We start from the raw sequence: 26,125 nt of genomic DNA, 5'->3' as shown, positions 1-26,125 counted from the left end.
CTAGCAGGACAATAAAGAATGACCGACTGTCAATCTCAGTTTTTGCAGACTCGCCGCTGAAGTTTTAAAGCTCTTAATAATCGTCAGCTCATGCCATGAATGTAGATCGTGAGGCAAATAAACAAAGAAAGAAAATCAGAAAGCACCACTTCAGGCACTTGGATAGCCAACTAAATCTCAAGAACAAGAACGTAACGATGTATATACACAGACACTGGGGCGTCTCTTCTAAAAGCCAACTTGCTTGCAATGTGTAAACAATGCCTGGCTTTCTGGAGTGTCAAGCATTCAAATTAAAACTCTTGCTCGTTAACTGCAAACCTGCCAGTTGTCTCTTGAAACCAGGTCTCCCGGCGCGTCTAAAACCCTGCCCGTGAGAACTCAGTGGGCTTGTGTTGGCCTTCTGTGTGCCTTTCCCTCCAGCACAATGCTTCTGCCCTGAGGGGAGGAATTGTGGATGCCTCTTTTTTCTCAAGGGCGGAATCTATCTTTTCACTGGCTGCAGCCGAACATTTTGTTCCACTCAGTGTACGTGTCGATGTCTTTCTGTGATATACTGGCTTGGAACTTACAAAAGACACTCTCAAAGTCCTGGTAGGTGAGGGGCCTGACCTGTCCCCTGGGCATCATACCCGACATGTCCATGCCCTGTGCAGAGACGTGTAACAGACCCACCAGGGCCTCCTGGCAGAGTCTGGCCACGTCCAGGCCGGAGAAACCCTCGGTACGCTGGACCAGCAGCGCCAGCTCCTCCTCGCTCAAGCAGTATTTGTGCTGAGATTGAGCCAGGAGCTGACCCACGATCTGGTGTCGGGCTCCGCCATCCGGCAGGGGCACTAGGACCCTCCGAGAAAAGTACCTGCGCAGCCCTTCGTCCATGTCCTGGGGTCTGCTCGTGGAGCAAACCACCAACACTTGGTTGCCTGCGTCCTCGCCTGAGCCCATGAGAAGTGAGTCCAACTGGGCAAGGAGCTCCCCCTTCAGCCGGTTGATGGGGCTCTCTTCGCTGAGGTGTGCCGACAGCAGCATGTCCACCTCACTGATGAACAGCACAGAAGGCTGCCGGCAGCGCGCCACAAGGAAGGACGCTCGGATAATTTTCTCCCCCTCAGCCAGCCACTTGGTGGCCAACGTGGAACCGTTGAGCTGGAGGAACGGAGCCCCCAGCTGGCTGGCCAGGCAGCGACCCAGCAACGTCCTGCCACTGCCCCTGGGGCCAAACAGCAACACGCAACGTGGGACCGGTCCTAAACTGCTGAACATGTCCGGGCGCAGGATGGGCCACAGGACCTCCTCCTTCAGGGTTGCCTTGGCCAGTTCTAGTCCTGCAATGTCACTCCAATCCACTGGGGGCCCCTGCTGAACGATTTCAGAGGTAACCATGTCCAGGAGGTGGGGGTCACTGGTTTTTAGCTGCTCTTCGGCAGGCCGGGAGGAGGAAGTGGACGAGGAGGAGGTAGGCCCTGGCGCCGAGTGGGGGAGGTGGAGACGGTGGTCATCGGCGCCTTGCTCACTGAGGGAAGGGGAGGTGAAGCTGCCAAGGGAATCCGTTGAGCGGGAACCCCCCAGGGTGGAGGTGACATAGGCCGGTGGAGTCAGCGGACCACCTGTTGCCTGGCTGCTGTACTTCCTCTGCTGCTGCTCTGAGGACATCGTGGACTGCTTCTGAGGATTAAAAGTTAAAGACGACTTCTCCACACCTCTGTCGAATCCACCACCGGCGCTGTTGGAGCCTCCATTTGCGCTGCTGCTGTCAGCTATCCTGTACATGGGACTCTCAGCAGAGCTCCGGGCCTGGCCGTAGCCAAAGTTAGCGTAAGCAGAGTCTAGCTCCCCTTGGCAGGTCATGTAGAAGGCTTTCCTCTTCAGTGAGTTGGAGGAGCTACTGTTGAGAGGCGTGGGGGCGATTGGGGTCAGGTTATGGCTCTGGTATGGGTATCCAGGTAAAGCAGAAGAAGGGGGAAGGGGTGTAGGTGCAGCGATGCCTGAGGGGAGGTATGAGGATGGAGGGGGTGCTCCCCCAGGGCTGTATCCTGGCCCGGCTGAGCTCTGAGCTGGGTAGCCTGCTGGGGGGTAATTATAACTAGACAAGTTGGGGGAGCCTCCGTTGTAAGCTGGGACTAAAGTGGGGTGGGAGGGCGGATGCGGCGGCTGCAGGAGCCCAGAGCTGTGCAGCGGGGAGGGAAGCGCTGGGGCCTGGGCGGACTGGGAGCTGTAACTACTGTGCAGGTAGGAGCTGCCGTACGGGGGGCCGTATTCCTGAGAGGACATGGAGGAGGTGTGGAGGGCGGTGGCGGTGTGGCTCCCGCAGCTGCTGCTGGAGTAGCTGGGCTCGCTCAGGGTGCTGGAGGCCAGGCCCGGGGAGCTGCACATGCCAGACACCACCTCTGAGGCCGCCGCCATCCCTCCCTTTCGGATGGAGACCCCCTCAGGGATGCAGCTCATGGGGTAAACGCCGTCCTGCCAGGGCTCCGGTTCCCCTTTGCGTCCGTTCATCACCCCCGGGGCCTCCGAGTAGGAGCCCGGCATCTCCAGAATGCCGGAATACTTCTCGGCATACTTCTTGAGCAGGTTGGAGGCGGTGAGGGCCGAGATGTCGTCATTGGCCCAGGCGTACTGGTAGGCGGCTGAGCGCTGCAGGTGGCCAGGCACCGCCCTGTAGGCCTCAGCCTTGTGGGCTGGCGAGCGCGTGGTGGAGGAGATGTCGAAGTGCTGTTCGGCCCACTGGCTGTGCTCGGGGGTCCACTGCATCTTTAAGCCTGAGAGAAACGGACACAAAGACAACCGCATGTGAACACTTTGACATGTTAAAATCAGTTTCGCAATAATTACAAATGACAACACCTTCAAATTGCCTGGGATGGGAGGGTGGTCAATTAAAAAGGTGATATTCATCTGGAGGCTTGTTCGGCGTGGTGCTCTTTATTTTTTTCTATTTTTCTTCCTGATACGTACTTTTGAGAGGGTTTTGTGTCCAACCGCACATAAGTTGTCCATTTCTAGAGATCCTAAGATGGACAGAGTGGGTGTCGGCAGGTATAGTGCGGCACAGAGGGATTGTGGGATGGCTGGTTACGGCAGCCCTAATGCACCCTGGCCAGACCAATAAGACAGAGGCATTGAGGGTCACTCTGTAATCCCCGGCTCATCTGAGGTGGCTGGAGATAGGTTTGAAAATGCGCCTCGCAGAGTACCACAAAGCAACACACACACTCACATACACCCCCCCCCCCCCTCATGCTGCTTTCATCGCACACACACACACTAAAAAACTACCTATGCCTGCACTCAGGCGTGCACACACACACACACACACACAGCATCACGTCCACTGACCCAGACGGACAAACACAGGGCGCGCGCAGGAGCTGCAGCGAGCAATGAATTACAACACATTGTGTCTCAAGCTTAGTTCCTGTCTGCACGGCTCCACCTTGACCTCCTCTCTCTCTCCACCGCTCTCTCTACCTTCCTGTCTGCCTCTCTTCTTCATGTCTCCCTGCCCCCATCCCAAGCCTCTTCTCTTTGCTTATTTTGTGTCGTCCATTTTCCACCCCCCCCCCCCCCACCACCTCCCGCTAGATCCTCCTTTATTTCTCTTTACCTCCCCTTTTTATTGTGACTCCATCTATTTCGATACCTCTCCTTTTTCATTCCCCCCTTTCCTTCGTGGCCGCCCCTCCTCTTATTTACTCCCGGTGTGCTTGCTTCGCCTCCTCCCCTCCCCTCCTTGCTCCATCTCATCTCAGACACACTCACCTGGCTCTCCCCTTTATTGCCTCGGGAGGCTGGAGAGCCACTGTTTCCTTTAATCCCAGCCAATGCCATCTGCAAACACTGACACTCGCACGGCCGACTCCATCGTTGTCTCACTATCAAAGCCGCGGCGACATCAAAGGCCGGACGGGGCGTAAATCACAGCCGCGGCGGCAGATTGAACCCCCGCTTGATTTGACTTAGTGCACACAAATAAAGGATAATATCGGTGTCATTTAGGCTGCTTCCCCCGACTTATTGACTGGCTGCGGATGCATGTGGGGATCCACAGCTGGGGGTCTGGTGAGCGAATCCCTACTTCAGAATTGGTTTGTGTGTTTGTGTGGGCATGCACAATGAAATCCATTCATAGAGGAGCACATCTTCCCCCATCCTGCCATCCACTTATGCTACTGCAAACACACACAAGCAGCAGACACAGAGGCACGATCACACTCTCTTGCTCTCTTTTCCGAGGCCCTGTGTTTGTTTGGTAACAACACAGGGGAGGGAGGAAAGGGGGGGGGGTCCCTAGACTCCTATTTCCTCTCTGATTCTCCTCTCCAGCCATCTCTCGGTAGACGCCACTGGCTAATTAGCAGAATGGCGATCTGCTAATTGTGTTAATTTACAACATTTTAGCCGAGGGGAGTCTAGCAGGGGCTGGCAAGCCTGTCACCCCCCCCCCCCCCCCCGTGTGGCCAGCCAACGCCTCAGACAAAAGGCTCAGCAGAGAAAAGTTTTGTATTAGCCGGGAGGCTCCTTTAATATTGAAGATATATTAGCAGCACTATCAAGGAGAAAACTACTAAGTCTGGAATACCGGACAAAATAAGAGAAAATATGGCTCCAGGCCAAATCCAGGTAGACACCGTTATACTGTTATGTGCTTCTTTTTTAAAACATAAAATCAAAGGATCCGAAAGAGGAGTTTTTCATTTCGTCAATATGGCAATCCTATCAAATAACTGTTGTTGTTTATCCTCCCAAATACCGTGTAATCCCAACACAGCGCAAACAAATATACAAATAATATCACTGTAGAACTCGCGGCAACAGAGTAAATCAAACAATGCTAGTCCTGGTAAAAAGTATAGCCTAGCTTAACATTGGAGCAGCTAATATCAATATTATCCAATGTGTTATAAATACGATACTTTCATTGTGATTCCTGTTTAGAATTTTCTGAAATAGGCTTTTTCGAAATGACGTTGACGAGACGGACGTGTTTGAATTGGCCCGAGAGAACAGAGAACAGGATGGAGATGTGAGGAAGGGAGGATGGAGACAGGCACGGGCAGAAAAAATAATAAAAACAAGCCTCGCGAATCACACGCGCTCCTCCCTCCACATAGTTTGACGCTCCATCAAACTGCGATGTGTCCTCCGTTTAAAGAAACATGAATCTTTCTAATTCCACCATTAATAAAGATAACATATATAAAAGAGTGTGTCAGGCTCCATCAGGGCTTTCATCTCCTCTATAATGAGGTTAATGCGGAGACGCAGTGATTACCCCGGCAATGCAAATGAAGGCCAAATGATAACTTGCACTATTTAAATAAGGTAATAGCGATTACTCTACGTTATTCAAATGAGGAGGGGTACTTTGAACCGAGCGCTTTGAACTCGCCGCTCCTGCTGCAAAACATATGAAAGGGATGGAGGGAGGATTGACTTTGGAATCCTCTAATTCAATGTGATGTAAACCAAGGGCAACGAGCAAAGTCACATCATGTGGACGGCGTCGACAAGGAGAGTATTTAAGGTAGCCTGGCTCCTTTATTCTCGCTTTTAAAAGCCCTTGAAAGTCATTGAGAAGTCCTTTAATTCACTGACAGAAGAAAAAGAGACGTGGATCAAAATAAACACAAATATCCTTCGCTGTGTTTTTCTCTGCATGTTAACAAGGACTCTGAATGCCTCCCATTCATTTACAAAAACTCCCAAGAACATTTTTGTGGGGGGGTTTGAAATATGAAAAGAATTCAGTGGAGCCCAATTTGTCCGAGCCTTTGTACATTGCAATGAGTGTATTCTGGCTGCGATTCATTCATGACTTTTTCTGGTTACGACAGACCTGCGAGCTTGAACCCCTTGTTTCATTTTCTCCACAATCTTCTGAGTTTTTTTTTGTTTTTTTTCGAGGCCTGGGGGAAATTCGCGAGTCATCTGGATGGACACATTTAAGTGTGAGGGTAAAAGTGTGTGTTGCAGAGAGAGACCGTGCACTCGGCTGAGACAACATCCAACAGAAATCTTCACCACCTTCTGAAGCGTCAAGCCTGCCGGCAAATGGGTTTTTTTTCTTCCTTTCTCACTTCTTCTTCTCCTCCTCCGGCCTCCACATAGAGAAGCCTAATCATTCTCATTACACTCGGTGTCCATCTGCATCAACAGAGCTGCCTATTACCGCGCGGGCGCGCGTGTGTGTGCAGTAAACAGCTCTTTAGAGAGAGCTAATGAGCTCTTTTAAGTCTGTCCGCTGTGTGATTCTGCAAGCGGGGTGTCAGAGCAAACTGCCCATTTCGGTAACGTCATAATTAAGCCGTGTGTGTGAGAGGAGGACGAAGCGATGCAGACACACACACGCGCACACACACACACACACACACACACACCCTGAGACAAGACGTACAAATGTGTGTACCCTTTTTGTCTTTCCAACGCAAACAGACACTGAAGACCTTCAAGAACAAGCTATCGTGTCATATTCTTTATATATTAAAAAAAAAAAAAAAGTGTAGGAGGAGAAGCTGCATGACAGGCGATAACATCATCAAAAGAGACCTGTTTTCACACACCACCGGGGAAATCTAACCGCTTATTCAAATCCTTATCAAATACACCGGAGGGCATCTTTTAAACTCTAAATCGCTGCACTCAAAAAGCCCCGCATGTAGCTCCTGTTCTACGAGTGTGTGCAGGGCCCTGTGTGTGTCTGACAACCTCCGGACCACCTTGTTAATGAGTCCAGCACACTGTGACTAAGCCACGGGCTACGCTGGCACACAACCTGCAGCGCAGAGTCAAATAATGTGATTAGGTCCCCCCAAAAGGCAATTAATTATGAAATTACTCATACGCAAAGTCAGAACTCCCTGCCCGCGTTTCGCGTCTTGTTCCGAGCAACAGTTGCGGGAAAAGTGGCAAAAAACCTGAAAAGCTCTTAATTACGCGTGAATTGTTTGGAATTTAAAAAAGACAAAATGTGTGAACCAAGCTCCTCTTCCGTCCCCACGTGAGACGACACAAAAAAGCAAGAATCCGGATCGGCGTCTTTGAAGCCGGCAGTTGGAGCCCAGCCACAGCTTACCATTCCAGCGACTTGAGTTTGTCGCAGAGCAACGACGACGACAACAACAACAACAGATAAGGGAGTAAACCGAGAGAGTTCAAAGTCTAGACGGCGAGCAGTGACCGGGGAGAGATGAGCTGTCACTAACTCAAAGACAGTAAGAGAGGGGGGGGGGGATCGCTGTACAGATGACAGCTCGGAGCTGCGATATAAGGATATTTGACAAATGACAGCATCTTTAAAACAAATTATAAAAAAAATCAAATATTCATTGTAATCTGTGATCTCTGACCCTGTGATAAGTTTTACGACCATCAAAGTTTGAAATGTCTTTTGTGGAGCAGATTTGGAGTAAAAAAAGAAATCCAGCTTTGAGAAATGGGCTTGGTTCTGCGATGTAAATGCTAAAAATATTAGGGTGTGTTTAATGACGACTCTAAATTTAGCTCGCAGGAGAAATCAGGCTAAACTCGCCATAAATCTCGCACTAAATTCCAGAGGCGTATCGTCACCTCTGCCAGCCGGTATCAGATCTTCCTCGGCGCTGTCTAAATTGACACTGTCTAAATTTCCTTTTTAGACAGACTATTGAATGGGTGGGTTAAATGGGTAGGGCGCAGTTAAACAAATGCTCCGGATCAAGGAAATTGTGCGTGGCTTCTTTTGTCATTCAGAGAGGAAATTGAGAGATATTCGGCGGGGGCTAACGCATGGCATTCATCTATAATGCACTCGGCCTGTCCGTCAGCTACTCCATTTCCTGTGACTAGCGCAGCGTGCCTAATCACCCGGCTCTACGCGGGGCTCCTTCCTCAAAGACAGGCCTATACACACACACACACACACACACACACACACACACACACACACACACTCAAACATGCAGGACGCACTAACGCGACTGGAAACATCAGGCCCGCTGAGGCAAACGGATTATTATTATCGGGGGAACGAAACATCTGTAGGATATGAGCTTAATGTAAATCATATTTAGGGTTGAAGTTACACTGGAGGATTAACTACAGGCAAATAGATTTAGCTCTTTATTCATGGCTTATTACTGATCTATATGACATTAATAAGCAATGTATTTAACAATAAGTTATTGAAGCTATTAGAAACAAGTTAGTCACAACTTATAAACACCCGCTAATTCATAGTTAATTGAAGAATACTTTTGGCTTCATTATGTTGATTCTTTTTCATCCAGATCTATAAAGCATTAACAAACACTTTATTACCGTAGCAGAGTAGTCATAACCTTTAAACCCCAACTATTGTTTTTACTTTACAAAGACATGATGAACCCCTAAGAGAATATGTCTTATTAAGTATTAATAACGTGTTAATTATGGCTTTATCAAGTTAATAAATCATGTATTCATTTGTATCAATGATCCAACATTAATTAAACATTAATACACAATTGATCAACTTCATGAAGCCATTAGCAAATGCCTGTAAAACCTGAATGAGTAATTATTAATCACGGGTTTATAAGTTAACTTGTTACTAATGACTTTAATGAATCATGTAAGTCATATTACTCATCTGCAAAAGCACTGATGAACAATTTATCAACTCAAAGCAATTAGTTACAATTAGTAAACCCATACTTGAAGGGTTTATACATTTCAAATTGTAATCTGAATGTGTAATACATCACTTAATCCAATTGATAAACTCTAAATGTCTCATTAGAAAGTGGTGTCTCCACATTGCAGTGACAGACAGCTCATCCGGCAAACACAAGCTCAAGTGATGCTCGACGGGCTGACTCGTACTTTGTAAGACAAGTGACAAAGAAGAAGAAGTTGTGAGGCTGAACGTCCTCCTACACCGGTGCCAATTACAGCCGGCCACGCTGCCCAATGTCTGCAGGGTTTGTCAGGTGACAGCCGGAGCGGCTCCACATCTACATTCCCCGCAAACGCCTCTGAGGCCGGCGATGCGCTCCTACCTGAGGCGTGCCCCCGGGGTCAACATGGGCCACGCACTATCAATACTCCTCTGACGCCCGGATCCATACCTGCGGACCACCACCACTTTGTTTACCTGCGTGTTCAGTAATTAAAATAGATTTCTGAGAGAAGGCCTAATCCTTTTAGAAATGACATCGATCTAGCAGTGCCAGAAAAGCTGCGCGTAACTTTGTCGGGCTTTTGTCCTCTTCCCCCCTCGTCCACTCTTTTCCCCGTACGAGGACGCTCTCGCCCCCTTCCTCCTCGGTGGAAACTTTGGAAAGTCCTCGACGTGAAGGACGTCATTTAGGGCCTGGCGTGGACGGGGGGGGGGGGCTGCTGCAGTAAAGAGGTGGCAGGTGGAGATAATAGAGAGGAAGCCTCTAACCTCGTCCAGAGCTGTCTGTCTTCGTAAATAAAATGAGATAATTATTGAGTGAACAACATTATACGCCGACGACGCACTCTTTCTTCTGCCCCCCTCCCGCCGGCGCAGTTGTAAATCTCAACAAACGCGGCGCTTTTGGACATTAAGTGCTCACTAAGCACAGTGGATGCATCATATTTCAAGAGCAGGCGTTGTGTGGGTGAGGAGCTGGGGGAAAATGGAGTGTAATGGTTATCCATTATCTTATACGGCAACGCCGGCAATGATCATTTTCAAGTGACTCATTTCTGGAAGTACCTATCTATCGGCCACTTCGCGAGAAGACTTTGATGGCTAATCCACAACAACTATTCAGAGGTCATTTTCTGCGGCAGCGCCCGAGACACTCGGCACAAGAGAACGCTCCGGCCTCCCTCATTATTCAAATACAATCCTCGGGAAGAGATCCGCATCACAAACAAGCGGCGCCGCGCCACCCGGAGTGGGCGATTACCTACGCGGCGCACTCCGGTCCAGAGTGGAAACATTAACGGTGCAACAACAAATGAACATATCACGATGCAAGCAGGAGTTTGAAAAAGCGCAAAAAAAGAGATATTTGTCGAGGGAATTAAATAGTGATGCTGGGGAGTGTATTAACACAGAAATGATCCCACTTGTGGGGAAAAAAATAAAAAGCTCCGATAGTATCCGGATAGAAGTCCGCGAGAGAAACCTTCGGATGATTCAATCATATTATATTATTCTGCCGAGGCAAATGTATTTTAAGAAGTGTGGGTGTGATGTTTGTTTGTGTGGTCTCGGCTCCACATGAATGGTTACTTAACACCACACTGATTTCCCCTCAGCAGTTAGAGAGAAAAAACACCAGCCGATGCTCAATGATGCATCGCCGTGTTTGTTGCCGCCAGGCTGGTGTGTATGTCTGTGTGTGTGTGTGTGTGTGTGTGTGTGTGTGTGTGTGTGTGTGTGTTAGCTGGCACGTAGACAGAGCCCAGGAGTGACTGCCGGAGTGTCACCATCTGTGGATGCATTTATGTCTGTCTGCACTGGCTGTGTGTGTGTCTATTTATGCGTGTGTGTGTGTGGGGGGGGGGAGTCAGACAGTAGACTGGACCACGGCTCCATAGTTTGCTACTTACGACAGCAGCAGGCAAACTCGGTGCCAAACACCAACTACACTGTAAAAACGGTCAATTTTAACGAGATGAGAACTTTCCAGATTTAAGATAATGTTCTCAAAATCTTATCCCCTTCAAATGAGGAACAAAATGGGGAAAAATGTACTAAAATTGAAATTCATGATTTCATCACTGTGGCTTCTAAATACAAGGACGATTTTAAAGCTGTGAACTCGTTTTTTTTTCAAGTGTGCGAAACCCTTGGTAAGCAAGCAAGATTAGAGTTCGCCAGCAGTTGGTGGAGATTAACGCTCGCCGTGAGCGGCGCACGTGCTAAAGGTGTGCACGTGCCTGCGGCGGCTGTGTGGATTACTGAAGGGGCCCTGGCCGGGATGACCTCTACCCCCAGCCTGTGCACACGCAGGATCCTTCGCCGTGCTTGTTTTGAAGTGTCAAATCCTGCAGACTTCATCCAGTTCCTGGTAAGATCTGCCAACTCATGCGTTGCCTCTGCATGTCCCAAACCATGTTCATGGTTTCATGTACATAATAAAGTTATTCAATTACGCAATAATCTGTCCACTTCTCTGCGTACAATGAGCCGGGGAAAAAAGAAACTTTGGAGTAATTTATCTTCATGTCACACCTTTGGCTTTGTGCGAGTAGAATATAAAGATGTAGCGGTGAGCGGCAGCATAGGTGAGAGGGGAACGGCCGGGAGGACACGCCGCATAAGGTCATGCAGTCGGACTCAAACTCCAGCCCACACCGAGTCATCGGGACACCTCAACGGGCAACATATTCTCCCTTTCTCTCTTCTTTTCTCGCACCCACGCATCTGCAGCTCCGGGTGTTGAGACGGAAAGCGGCGCTCAGGTGCGATGGCTGGCGTGTGCGCACATAAGGCCTTTAAATCCACTGCGGCTCGCATTATGCTGGAATTCGCACAGGTTGTCCAAACAGTCAAACAGCGGATCAATACGCCCATCGATCGGTGGCATTGAGACTGAACTGGTCGTGTCGAGGGGGGGGGGGCAGGAGATTCTTACCCGAGCTTGCTGCAGGGTGGAGGACGCACACACACAATACACATATATATACAGACGGCACAGCTGAGGATCTGGTGTGTGTACAATACAAATATTTGCGAACGCCTGTATCCAGATTCATGAACACACATTCTTCTATCTGCCTCTCCACCCGCTCCGGCAGAAACTCGTGCTTCCTCGGGACACGCCGGCACATCAGCGTTCATCCCACATGAGCAGATTCAGGTCCTGTCCGTTCAAGTCGGAGCGGTCTGCCAGCAGTTTGTCTCAAAGTGAGGGCATCCAGTCAGCGTCGGCAGCTGAATATCAAGCTGGCTGCCGGCGCGTCTCCCCCGCGCTCAACTGACACAGTCGATAGCTCTGCATTATTCATGGCGGGGGGACGGCCAGGGGGCCGATGAGATGGCCTCTCGCTGAGGGCTGGATTTCAGCCGTCCCAAACTTTACAGGGCCTGGCGGACGCGTGACACCTTCAACAACTGCTTATCGTCAGCGAAAATGACAACGCAAGGCACGGGGAAAGGGCACGCAACTTTAAAGGGGAGGCTCAATGAAGGGGGGGGGGGTTAGCAAATTCAAAGGAAAATTTGTAGGATTTGAACGAGACCGTAAGTTTGACACGCTAGTTTGAAGACAAGCCTTTCACAATGAGATGCCGCTGCCTTTTAAATAGAATGGAACACAGCTGAAATAGGCCCCGCTCTGACAAGTAAAGTACATATTTTGACTCCCTTGTCAGCTCCTCTTGTTTGCTATCAAGTCAATAAACACGGATCACAAAGTTTACACGAGAACCTGAAGCGTCCTCTTTGCGCTAATAAAAGGAAAACAAATCATAATTTCAAATGTTGCTCATATTTGCTGATTTCCATTACACAGACTAAAGACATCAATTAGCTGAACTGCATCTGTTAAAAAAATAATAATATAAGTGTGGGGGGGGACAAGAAAGGAAAAGAAGACAGTTATTTGGAGTAAATCAAACAAGACGCAGAGAGAACCAGAGGCAATGACAAAAAAAACATCAGGCTGCTTGATATCAGATCTCTGGAGGAGAAATTTGATGGGCACGGATGAGCAGAAGGCGTCTCAGGAGAATTGGACAGAGGAGAGATTTAATGTGATCATAGGGGACGCTCATCTTTCAGGGAACGGGGTAATAATGAGCAATCAATAACGTCCTTAACAGAGTTAGAGCGAGTTGGCTGACAGCAGATGTAAGGCTCCGGCTAACAGCGTACGTCTGATCTCACATTACCGCACCGGGGTCCGGGTTTAACGCACGCACCCGTGCACGCACCCGTGCACGCACACGGGGGGGTACAGTATGTACGTACCAGCATATGGACCAGCACACCAACATATGGACACACGTTTCCCTTTTCTTTCTCCTCCCTCCGTCAGCCCACACACACACTCACGCGTACCCCACCTCGCGCACACACTCTCCTCAGGTGACATCCGCCAGCGTGGTGTCGTTGCCGATCGATCAATAGCGGTAATCACATTCAGAGGCGGCCAACGCATCACAACTGCATCACAATAACGTTAGCTTAGGGTTGGGCTAATTTAGTTTATTCCAACAAATGACGTATGCGTAAAAATTTGTTCAAATTCGTTTGTTTTACACAACGATATTTAATTGTTAGATGCAACAACATTTGCCCTGTGTAAATACTCTGAATGGAGAAACTGGTTCATCACTAATCCGCATTATATTTTCATTGGAGTAAGAAGATCAGGAAAGTGACCGGTCGGGGATATACTGTGTATTCCGACCTAGCTGCGCTGAGGAAGCTTCAGATTTATTGTTTGGTGAATAAAATAAACTAAAAGAAACAAAACAAACAATTCCGTTCCTTCAACCGCTTTCGCTGCAATACTGCTGACGAAAATGTCAAATGTTTGATAAGGATCTGGACATTCCAGTCAGTGTTGAACTTAAACGTGACCTCGGTGTAGTTTCTCACTGTTGACTGAAGAGGCCAGTACATGGTAAGTAGCTGTCAATACTAAATGTGTACACACAAACTGTCTCAACCCTAAATAACCTTTTACTTTGACAACCCTGCATATCAGTCGCAGACAGAACAAGAGATATTTAACACCTCTCTGTTCACTATTCTGCTTGTTCCCGACACGGCTCTGCCTGGACTGGAGCTCTGCAGTGAGAGAGACAGGGGCCTTGATAACAGCGTGGATGTGCGTCGGCAACTTCATGTATTTTCACATATTTCCAGTGCAATATTTCTCGCAGCAGCCGCAGTTAGAAACCCCTGTTTCCCCTCTCACTAAATAAATAATTACAGCTTTATTACTGTGTGGATGCAGCTCCAAACCGGAGGCGGACGCAGGATCTCTGTTTGTCATCTGGACAAGAAACACAATGCTGAAAAGAGATCTCCAAAAGACAAAAGATGATCTCCAGTTTCGGAAACCGGAACAGGACTCTGCCATCAAAAAGAAGTGCGTACGAAATGCAGAGAGAGAGAGATAAACATCCTCCGGTGAAGAAGATGGGATAATGATCAGGTGGAGAAAGAGGGTGCGATTCAGCAGGGAGAAAAGGCCGTGCGGTATTTATCGAAGAGATGAGCTGTGACGTAAGATAAGGAGTGACTCCGCTGTCCTTTTGGAAGGGGAATGTCACTCCGCCACTGAGGTCCCAGGAGGGAGATGAGTCAAAGCCGAGGGGACGAAGGGCCAACGGCGCAGCCTCGAATTTAGGCCATATTTTCAAAAAGTTGTCACGATGCAGTCATTTACTGCAACATCAAACCGACTTCTTGTTTTTAATACTCAAAGCCGGCCTGCTTGTGAAGACATATACTTCACATGAACCCTACAAAACGGATGGACGTGAAGTCAACGGACGGCTTTCATTTTGCAAACCATATCGTTCTGTTGCAGGGGCTCCAACCCTCGTCAACAACATGCCGGCTACCAACAGCTGACCTGACGTGTCAAGAGGGTTTCAGCGTCTCCTAGCAACAGTACAACGCTCCGGCGCTACGTGCAAATCCGAAACCACAACACGGACTTCTGCACTGTGTCATTTCTAAAGGCTTTGCCGTCCAGCAGATCTTCAAATAGTGCTGCGAATGTCAGCCTTATATTCTGTGTTTATTCTGTACGTGTTACATGTTCACGGATCGCAGCTTTAGCGCCGCCGCTCATCAGGTCGGTAGCCGCGCTAGAAGCTACGGGGGCCTCGTATCTTATCAGTCAGTCGACGAACAGCGTGCAGGAAATGAGACGCGCCACCGGCAACTCTCATCCGTCAAGACACGGCGGTTCAATTACCACGCTGTTGTAGCACCAAGAAAACAACCCAAACAAACAGGACGCACGGCTGTTTGTTTGGGTTTTTTTTGGTTATTCGGTGTCGCTGTAGCAAGAGAGGAAGTGACTAACTTCTAGCAGCTCGGGCATACATCTGCATCGTTCTAATCATGAGTGTGTGTGTGTTTGTTTCTGATGCAGCCCCCTCATATTACTGTACTTGTTTGCTGCCTGTCTGGAGATGGAAAGAAAAAAAAGGGCGGGAGGGGGGGGGGAGATGAAGAGAAAGAGAGACAGAATGGGAAAGCGATACACTGAGAGAGAAACAAAGACTGAAACAGACACATACAGAGAGAGATAGGGAGGGATGCTGATGTGTGTACTGCATCCCAAGGGATCACTTACTCAGTATAGACACAGTACTGGAGGACAGAGCACAGCAAGGGTTCATTGGCCAAAATCTCTCCTCTTTACACACACACACACACACACAATCCCTCCAAGCAATATTCCTGTAAGCACTCGTCCACTGAGAATAACCGCATTGACTGAAGTGGAGTCAATGTAAGAGGAAGGCAGAATGAGGGGAGTGATAAAAAAAAAGAGACGGAGGGATCAGGAGAACGCAGCAGGAGGAGGAGTGTCCACCTGGCCGGCGTCCAGGGGAATTAAACAGTCTGTTTACCGCTCTCAGCGCCTCGGCAGCGCCATGTTAGCCTAATGGCACGGACACGAAGCCAATTGATTTGTGGACCAATAGACCTGTCCCACAGCACAGGCAGATTACCTAGATCACTGGCTCCGCATCGAGCAGACATCGCTTCTCATTGGCGCCCCCCCCCACCCGGGCGGTGGAATGTGAACAAGGTTTAGGCGTGTGTCTGTGGGCATACTCGCATACATGTACACGTGTCCCTCGCATTAGAACATGACGCGAGGGGGCCGGTTGATGTCCGTGGGGGTTCACCGCTCTCGACTTGCGTGTTGTAGCCTTCAGGCCTCATTTGTCACATGTTTTTTTCATTGATGATATATGCTCCTCTGCGGGTTTGGGCAATGACGCGGCTTTGGGTGGCGTCGTAATGTTACATATAGGGTCATACAATGTTATCGTTTTGCAAAATTCTGCTTCTGAAATTAGTAATTCAGAGCAAATTGAGGCTTAACAGTTTGAGGAAAGTATCTAACTTTTTCTGACTAATACTGTGATTGTGACCTAAATTATGATGATTGATTTAATAGATAGCGGCTTGAAAAATACTTGATTTTGATCATGACATAACATAATTGTGACCTAAATTATGATGATTGATTTAATAGATAGCGGCTTGAAAAATACTTGATTTTGATCATGACATAACATAAAAAAGTAGTTATATTTATTAATAGCAGCTAAGTAGTTTGTGAAAAATGACAAACGTCGAGTAGCTAATGTCTGACAATGTTCGGACTTTCAATAATAACGTTAGCTTAAGTGGCGCTGTTAACGGTCGCGAAATGTTCTGTTAAGTTTTTATTAAAACCTGATGAGTAAAAGATCCTGAGTTTCTTTTCTGTTTGCTCTTAACATTAATTCCATCAAAAATCTAAATCTGCCATAATGTCACACATATTGTGGTGGAAAAGTGGAAAATTGTAGCCACGACGTGTTAGTCCAGCTTTGTTTTCTCTGCTGCGATTAAGTTAAACACCAACAAAATGTACATACACTACATACCTGAAGTGGAAAATGTGGAATTGGGAGTTTAGTGAGCAACATTTTCCCAGAAGGATCTCGTTGGCAGCATGCTAACAGTGCACGCTGTTCTATTTTGAATGTTTCACCCAACAAAAAAAAAACCTTACTGCGGGACAATGAAAGACCACACACACTTGAAACTACAGTTGTCCGAGTGTGCGGCCGAGGAGTGAGAATAATCCCACATTCTCCACAGTTTTCACTCATGTCAGTGTCCCAGTTGATAAGCATGAAAATCCATTTATCTACAAAGGAGCTGGACGGTCCATGTTGGACAATGTCTCTTTCATGGTCCCCTTGCGGGCCCTTTTTTTCTTCCACAAAGCCACCCAACTGACTCCTCCACGTCTGCAATAGGCCACATTCATTTGATATGGACACATCAAGGGAGATATTGCAGTGTTTTTTTTGTTGCCGTGCATCAAGAGAAGTGGGGCCGCTTCACAGAAGCGCCAATGTGCTCTGAACATAAAAGAACAATGGACGCAAGGCAGATGCGAAAAAATAAATAAAAAAAGACGGATAAAGTGGCCTGGACATGAGCGCCGTACACGTATGCTCGCATGGAGAACCATAGGGACACACGGCGAGGCTCGCTGTCATCAGCGTTCAGCTGTTTCCTCTTTTAGAGAGCTGTTCTCCAGACTGCAGCGTGCAAGCGGGAGGACGGAGATCCTGAATTCGGCCTCGGAGAAGGAAGAGGAGCCGTCAGATTACAGATTAGAAGGTGGGGAAGAGGTGGGATTAATGCAGCTCGGCTCAGGGCGTTGTCAAATTTAGTCCTGTGGATTACACCGTGGCAAGAGGGAAATGTTTAAAAGAAAGAAAAACGAACCTCCTGGAGATCGTTATTGAAGCACTTTCCTCACCGGTCGATGTTATTCATTGCCCAATCCATATTTGTGTAAATGAGGTGCACGGAGCTTTACAACACAAGGCGGACACAGAAAGAAAAAAAACTCTGGAATTAACCATGATGCTACGTCTTAACCACCCTCTGGCTAATGCGGCTAATGAATGAGAGAGCGCTAGCAGGCTAACGGCTCTAATTCTCCTTCACAGGCTATCATGTTGCAGCCCAGAGACGGATCGATACCATTTGCTCAACACACAGGAGGCCCGGGAATCTATAAAAGGGCTTTTATTGAGTAATTAAACACCCATTACTGTCCCGCGCTGCCAAACAATAAATTTGATCAGCCTCTCAGGCGCAGATCCAGCCGCGATTAATACTCAGTGCATGCATGACATAAAAGACCGCGGTGACATTTTGCTAAGTCCTGTCTTAGACCCTCTGACAGGGGTACGACCGCTTCAAGGTTGCTCAGCGAGGCCGGACTTCAAGAGGGCTCCGTGTGCAATGAGAGCCACGTACATGTCCGACCCTGCTGGTCTGGGATCCAGTCCCACTGAGGTCCACATAGCAAGCAGCACGCCCCTCTTTCTATCGAAACTATTCAGAGAAAAGTGATATTTTCAATCTTCTTTTCTATTTGCACTTTGGACTGCAACCTGTTAAAGGCTGGCGGTACAGTTAAGTTACTAAATGTCATTTCTATTATATTTTAAAATCATTCATATTCAGAATTAGTAATAGTATCGGCCTAAAACACATATTGGTATACAGTTGAGGCTGTTTGTAAAGAAATACATTAAATATTGTCTTTCACTTTACTTTAACGCCCACTATTAAGCATTTATAAGCAGTTTATAAACATTAAACAAAGGGTTCATAACGCACTACAATGTAGTTGTAAGCACTTATAAGAGTATTCAAATGAACTCCCCATGAATGGAAAATATACAAAGAAAGATGTGAATGCACATTTAAGCTGTGTTAAAAAGTCGCACATCAACTCCCTCTGAAATTAATTTCACTTTTAAAACAGCATAACTTGCTGTCCTGCACAGAGCAATAAAGTTCTGATGTTTGTATGAACGATGAAATAAAGATGCACACACACACACACACACACTGTGAAGACAAATACTTCTATTCTTGCAGGACAACCGACGTGAATCACACTATCATGTCACATTGGGCTCTTCTGTCCACCCTTCTCGCAGCGACTCAACAGCCCCCCCCCCCCCTAATTTCCCAACGTCCTTTTCCACACTCGCACAATTCAAAAAACCTGCTACAATCCCATCCTTGTTGGAGAATATTTAGCGTTGTTGAGCCAACAATATGGCATCTGGGTGATTCTCCGAAATATGAATGGCCCATTCACGGGGGCTCAATGGAGTCGCTTGGCAGTGGCCCGGCTTCCCCTCCCTCCTCCGTGCTCAAAACAATATTCCGCGCAGCAGTCTTGGCACTTTTCCCCGAAACCAACAAAAGGGGGAACTCGAAGCCGTCCCTGAAACGCTCAAAAGCATTAAGCCTCTGTGAGACGCGGGAGTACTTGGCACAAGCAAAGCGATTTAACGACAATGGGCAAATCATACAGTGCTTTGTGAGATTTAGGGGATACAATAGCACTCGGTTTCCAAAGCACACATTAGTAAGCATGTCATCGGGACACCCTGGGGGGATTTGAGCAGCCTAGAGGGGCTGTGTAGTGAAGAGGATAAATATATGTTACCGGGCACGAAGATGGAGCGCTGCCAACGCCTCCCTCCTTCACTCAACATGCTGTGGATTATGAGTGCGTGGAATACATTCACGGAATAATCTTCTGAACACGCAAACTAACCCCTGCAAACTGAACCCATTTGGCTTGTTAAGCGTATACATCGCAACACTTACAAAATCAATTTACGACCGTTTAACAGAGCTCAAGAGGTGCGGATGAGGAGAGATTCTTGCCTTACAAAAAAAATAAAAAATACAAAAATACAAAACAAAAATGAGCCCCCGCTATAAAAATAAAAACAGAAAAAAAGACTTGTTATAAATGTGCGGCGCTTGCAGCCATGCTGACCTCTGAGTGCTAAACAAAACCAACAACGGACAAGCAGACACCCACTCGAAAGTCAATACCATGCGCGCCTCCTCTTCCTCTTGCATGGTTAATGCATGATGGCAGGTAGGGGAGACAGACGGAGAGTAGGATCTCATTATACGCTGCATGCTATCATTAGCTATCTACCACATGTGTCCATCCTGCCAACGGAGTTGTACAAGCAACATCCTAATGCTCTCGCCCCGCTTCCAGTGGGGCAACTTGGCCCGCACACACACACACACACACACACACACGCACGGTTACAAGTGTGCACACACATGATCACAGGGAAGCACACGAACGGCCTCCCTCCCCTCAGCACGAACCGATTTTAATGCAATTTGTAAGACATATAACAAAAGTTCTCTCTCGGATTTGCAGCTTTTCTCTGCTTTGTATGATCGTGAACTCTATCGGGTTCCGGACTGTTGGTCTGACTCCGGGTCTGAAGCCGAAACGGTTAGTCGATCGACGGTCTAACTTTAGCAATCGACTGATCCTTTCAGTTATTTATCAAGCACAACATTCTCAGCTTCCGGCCTCTCTAATGGGAGGATTTGCTGCTTTTCTCTGCTTCATATGATCGTGAACTCGACGTCTTCGGGTTCCTGACTGTTGGCCGGACAAAAACGTGATATTTCACTTTGATTCAAGACACTACCGCGAACGTACCGGCGCAATCTAGAAATGTGAGCGATCGATTAATCCTTTATGGAGCAAAAATAGCAAAATAATTATCTCAAATGGGGAGCATTTTCTGCTTTGTCACTTATGATCGTTTTGGTGACACAAAACGAGACATTTTCAAGACGTCATCTTGGGCTTTAGAGAGCTTTCATTGGTATTTTTCCACTTTTTCTTTTTTCTCATTACACCGACCAATCGATGATGACTGTAAATTGCTAGCCGCAGCCCGACAATAGCCGCGGCGAAAGCTACGTAGCAACAGCAGTTGTTTTTTCTGCTCTCGCTCGCCGGTTCGCGTCCATCTCCCAGAGGCCACAGGCGGCTCAGTGATGCTGTGCCACACGCCCAGCCACTCAACATCCTTTGTGTCCATCCCCTGGCAGCCTGCCAAGCCTCTGAACACACACACACACACACACACACCAGCTCTTCCTCGCCCCCGACGAGCCATTGTTCATTAACGCTCACGCACACCTTTGCCGCCTCGCAGACAAAAAAAAGCGGCCGACTTACTTGCCGCTCGCGCAAGACGCCTCGCTAATCAAGACGTTCAAGCTGAGCAGCAGACGGCCACGATCTAGCCCAGACTCTGTGTCCACAAAGAAATCAGATCATCCAGCAGCGGCGGCCAGAGATTACAGTCGGGTCCTTCCTCCGCTCCTGGCTGGCATTTTCTTTGGCCCTTGTGGAGGAAAAAAAAAGGCTCTCGTCGGCGTCCTCCACCGAGCTCCCCCGCATATCAATGCACAATTTAACTTAAGACTTCCATGGCAATAACCCAATTAGAGACGGTGCCTTCTCATTTGACGGTACAATGTAAAGGATAAGCTGCACGCCGCCATGTCTATTGAGGTCTAATGGTGCGGAATATTCCAAAGTGGAAGTTAGATATATATTTTTTAATAAGTCCTCAGCATATGCTGAATGTTTTAATATCTGCCGGAGAATCCGGGCCATGGGTGGCGGAGATTGCTGGTAAAGAGTAAAGAGAGGTGAGCGGGGGTCTGCTTAAAATTCAGCAAGAGGGGGCAGCGGATTGCAAAGAGAGAGGGAGGGTGGAAAAAAAGAGAAATCTGCAGCTTTGATTTGATTAAAACCTATGAAAAAACGACACATTACATAAACCGGAGGAACTTCAAACATTTCGGGGGATTCGGAGTTCAAAGAGAGTGCGATAATGCTTTTAATGCTGGAATTAACATGGAAATGAATTTAGCTGAGTGTCTCTCAGAGAAAAAAATAAAAATTAGAGGCGGGAAAGTCTGGAGATCTGGCGACACCGATCTCAGATCAGTTTCAGCTGCAAAGGTTCCCGGCTGTTATTGGGACGTTCATCTGCTCGTTTGACCAAAACTTTTGCGTCTTTTCTTACATTTGTTCAACCTGAAAACTGCTGTTTGATCAGTTCAAATTGAGGAAGAACTTTTTGATTCATCTTGCACAATATCTAACAGCGCAGTGACGCCAAACACCTGATCTCTCAAGTGCCACCGCGCCACATTAAAGCATCGTCTCGGTGTCGTACACCCATCAGATTTTGACTGGATAATAACCAGTCAGCACTGGGAGGAAGACGTGAGGGCAGAATGAGTGTAATTTGTGTGTGAGGGCGCGTTTTGAGAAAAGAAAAGAATCCACGGACCGCCAACTGTCAGTCACAGCAACACTAAATCCCCAAAACCCCCCATTTGATGCAGCCAGTGTACCAACACAGAAGGGGGGGGGGACAGGAAGAGGAGGACTTGTGGCCTTCCACTCATCTAGGGAGAGAAACCTGTTTCGGGGGGCAAGCGGTGCTACCGACAGCTGCCCCCCCCCCCCCCCCCATCTCTGAGAAGAGGAAGTTAGATCAGCGAAGGGGGGAGGGGGCGCTGTCAGCGAGCACGCGCGCCCCGGCAGCACTGCCTTCTGGGACGGAGAGCGAGAGGAGGGGAAATAAGTGGACAAAGAGCGAAGTGGATGAGAGAGCAGAGGAGACAAGAAGGACTGACGCACTGTCGAGCAAACGTGGAAGATAAGGGGGGGGGGAGACAGGAGAGATGGGAGAGAGAGAAACAGACAGGTCCGAGAGGGATTTGTTCTATTTGCATGTGCCGGGGCTCCCACAGGGGTCCCGGGCTCCTGCTCGGCACAAAAGATAACACTTAACATATTTGCTGAAAGATGACAACCCGGGCGGTGTCGCGTTTGAGGACGGCCCCCTTTTGTCAGGCGGGAGAGACCCGCTGACATGGACGCGGCGGACACTAACACATGTCTCTCTGTGTGTGGGTAAAGAAATATTCCCCCCCCCCCTTTACATCTGGCTGGCGGTCCCGCGGTGGGTCGCGCGCCGCTGGGCTCCGGGACGGTTTTAAAACAGCTTTTAATGGTAAACATTACAGACTTGATAGGAAGTGTCAGGATAATTTATTTACGCGGCCCCACCGGGGGAGTCGCTCGGCCACCCTCGCAGCACACTCGGCTCTCTCTGTTCATTTGAAGGAGGGGGGGGGGACGTGTTGAGATAAATAAAGGCAGAGTAAAGGCTTGCCTGTTCGTAGAGCACTTTCTCTTCCATTCCTATTATCTCTCCTCTCTCTGTCCCTATTAGCTGTATCGTGGGGGGGGGGGGGGTGAGGCGATACGTTATGTGTGTAATGAGGGGAGATTATTGCTGCTGTCGCCGCAACACGCGCAGACAGCGGATGCAGAGGGACGGATCTTAAGCCGCGAGACTGTAAGCAAACAAATAAGACAGAGGAATGAACAGGCCGCTGAGTCGCTACTCGCTACATTATTTACATTACACACAGAAACACAAGCCTGGGCTTTCTCATCTCTTGCACACACACACACACACACATATTGCAAAAGTCATGCGCCACACCGCTCCCCCACATGTTCCTCTCTAGAGTGACAGCAGTGGCTAACAGTTGAATTCCTCCAACAAAGAATCACGTCCACACATCGCCATCCAGAGTCAGCCGTTTGTGAGCGCGCCGCGATGACACGGCTGCAGCAAAATGTGTCATTTAACACGTAAATAGGTGCGTAAATAGGTGTGTGTGTGTGTGTGTGTGCAACGCCTGAGGTCCAAACAGAGGCATTAGTGTTGTCATTAAAGTGAAAGTTTGACAGCGTGGACACACACGCCTATAATCACAGAAACAACACACACACACACACACACACAGCAGGAGAAAGGAGGAAACAGCACATGACGTGGAGCAAGAAACTGTGTGAGAGAGTTCAAAGGTGAAAGGTTGAGTCCTCACTAATAACTGCTACAAAAACCAAGAATGTGCAATGGTGGAAGCTCGGCCCGGCAGAATAAAGCACGATTATTCATCAGAAAACTATCCGCTGCCACATCTCACTCTCAACAGGGTGGGATGGCTTTTTTCTTCTTCTCTTTTCCAACAATGCACCATTGTTCTGCGTGAACGCAGCACACATTTCCTGCACTCAACACATGGATATTCTTCTTTTCTTTTCTTTTTTTAAACCTGCAATTTGAACGGTCTGCTGCACGCACGAGACAGGATGTTGTTTTCCCCAGCCTCTCCTTGTTTGTTCCTGTTATTAATGCACAGTTCTCTCGCAATGTTAATAATCACTCCTGCAATAAAGTGTGTATGAAATATGAGAAAAATGCGACGCAGATTATAAATATAGCGATTGAGGCCTGTGACTCACATCTACGTGCTCCATTCCACAACTCGTACGTTGTTATATTCAAATCAGAAGAAATCTCACACAAGTTGTGCGTGTTGGAAAAAATATAACTTCTGCCTCACGTCCATCTCGCTCTTCTGCAGGTTTGGGAACTGTATTTGACAGCAGATTATTAACGTCAAATGAAGCCCCGTGTAATGTAAATGTAGCCCTGGTTTGTTAATTAGCAGGTAGTGAGGCTGTGTTAGTGTGACATGAGAAAAACATAAAAGATGGAAAATAAACCTAAGCATGACTGCTGTCATTTTGGAGATTTATCCTATTGTAAAAAAAACTATTTAAAATAAAGCTGACAATATGAATACACACACACACACACACACACACAATAAGATCAGCTCCAGTGAAATAAATACACAAAATAAATACACTTAGTCACCAGCTATAGGGAAACTCATATGTGCACCTTCTAATACATTAATAATGATTCTATTAATAATAAAAAGTGTAATGTAAAATCCACCTACCATAGACGCTGCTGCTGCTGATCATCTCGTGCTGGAACGGTGAGCAGAAGAGGGAGAGGAAGAGGAGATGAGAGCATTGGAATTAAAAGCTTTTTGAAGAACAAAAAAAAAAATCCCCTTCAACTAAGAAACTGAAACATGACAGACACTTTCTTTTTTTGGGGGGGGGGGGGGGGTTGTTTCTATTTCTTGTTGGTTCCAGCGGTGCTGCTCGGATTCCCAGCCGTTTGAAAGGTGGGCCCTTCAAGTACTGGCGCGAGCAACTCAATAGGAGAGAGGCATCTAACCTACATGCATCTCATTAGAAAGTGGAGCCCGGGATGACAGGCAGGGAGGAGGGGGGAGGGAGGGAGGGAGGGAGAGGGAGAGGGGGGGGGGGAGAGAGAGAGAGAGAGAGAGAGAGAGAGAGAGAGAGAGAGAGAGAGAGAGAGAGAGAGAGAGAGAGAGAGAGAGAGAGAGAGAGAGAGAGAGAGAGAGAGGGGGGGAAAATCAACTGGTGCAGCTCGGTGCTTGTTCGGAGTTCAATCTGCTGATAACGCCCTAAAATGTTTCCAAACGGGCGCTGCGGTGATTCTCTATCCGCTCTCTGCGCCGCACGCGCGGGGCAACTTGTTGTAAGCAGCCGCCTGACGGAGGCTGGATTAGCCTCCGCGTGCATGCAAGTTGTGTTTTTTTTGTTTGTTTTTTAGTAGTGAGTACGGCCGACACACAGAAAAAAGCAGGCGACCTGTAGTGCGGGCTTTTGCGATTTTTCACCGCGGCGCATTTCACAAACAAAACCGTGCAATTCACGCGCAGGTGTCGTTCGCGAGTCGGGCAACTTGTTAAACGACAACGCGCGCATGCATGATTCCGAGGTGAGCGTGCACTGCGGGGGCTGCAGCGGTCGTCTCCTCTCCTCTACAGCCCGTCCGCTCTGACCGCTCGCGTCCAACAGCGGACGCAGCGGATCCCTTCAGACTACAGCCCTCCTTACCTGTTATTTTAGCGACAGGTCGACCTCTCACGTGGGGCTGGTGGTGGTGGCGGCGGTGGGGGTGTGTGTGTGTTAGGGTCGCATCGATCCCGGGAAAGGGTCTGCTGCTTCTGCTGATGAAAGGTTTTTTTTTGTTTCTTTTTAGCCGAGGGTTAAGCCGGGTTGCGCGCGAGCTGAAGCCATCCCGAGTGAACGCGGCAAACACTGACCACAGCCACTGCCATGTTGGAATTTCACCAGCCCTGAACAGCTGCTTCTCAGACTGACCAGTACGCCCCCCACTGCGCATGTGTGCGAAGGGGTAAAGAGGAGGGGGGGGGGGGGGTGTTAGAGAAAAAAAAATTCCAATTACTGCCCATAAGGTTGTTATAGGAGAAGTATTTAGAAGCTAAAAGACGAATTCGTATTAACACATTAAAGGTGAGACTTGTTTTTCCTACGACACACCAACTTTAAAAGCATTTCAAATTTATAATAATTGAAAACTAGAGCGGTTTTAAACCCCTCTCCCAGAAAGCTGTTTGTTAGCAAATGCTATCAGATGCTAACTGGTTTGGCGAGCGAGGCAGATTATACAGTGATAACATACTCACCTCTAAAAGCCTCCAGAGTGGGAAACCGGCCCCATATATAGCTCATAAGAAGCCCCCAGGCCGCAGTTTGGGAACCCACAGAAGTGTACACGCGGTGAGGGGGGGGGGGGCAACCCGTCTGCCCGAAATCTGACCGCGAAACGC

General features: G+C 48.2%; 1 pseudogene across 1 annotated transcript; it reads right to left on the bottom strand.

Annotated features, from left to right (window-relative positions):
* Positions 1-492: 492 nt before the first annotated feature.
* LOC306797088 (fidgetin-like) lies at positions 493-25,677 on the bottom strand (annotated as a pseudogene). The gene is made up of 3 exons: positions 25,420-25,677; positions 24,413-24,451; positions 493-2,759 (listed from the first exon to the last, which is right to left on the bottom strand). The product of its transcript is annotated as a fidgetin-like (transcript).
* Between the last annotated feature and the right edge of the window lie 448 nt (positions 25,678-26,125).

Source organism: Melanostigma gelatinosum, assembly GCF_949748355.1.
Source record: "Melanostigma gelatinosum genome assembly, chromosome: 24".
Taxonomy (NCBI): Eukaryota; Metazoa; Chordata; class Actinopteri; order Perciformes; family Zoarcidae; genus Melanostigma; species Melanostigma gelatinosum.
This window is presented reverse-complemented; position numbering and strand designations above follow the sequence as displayed.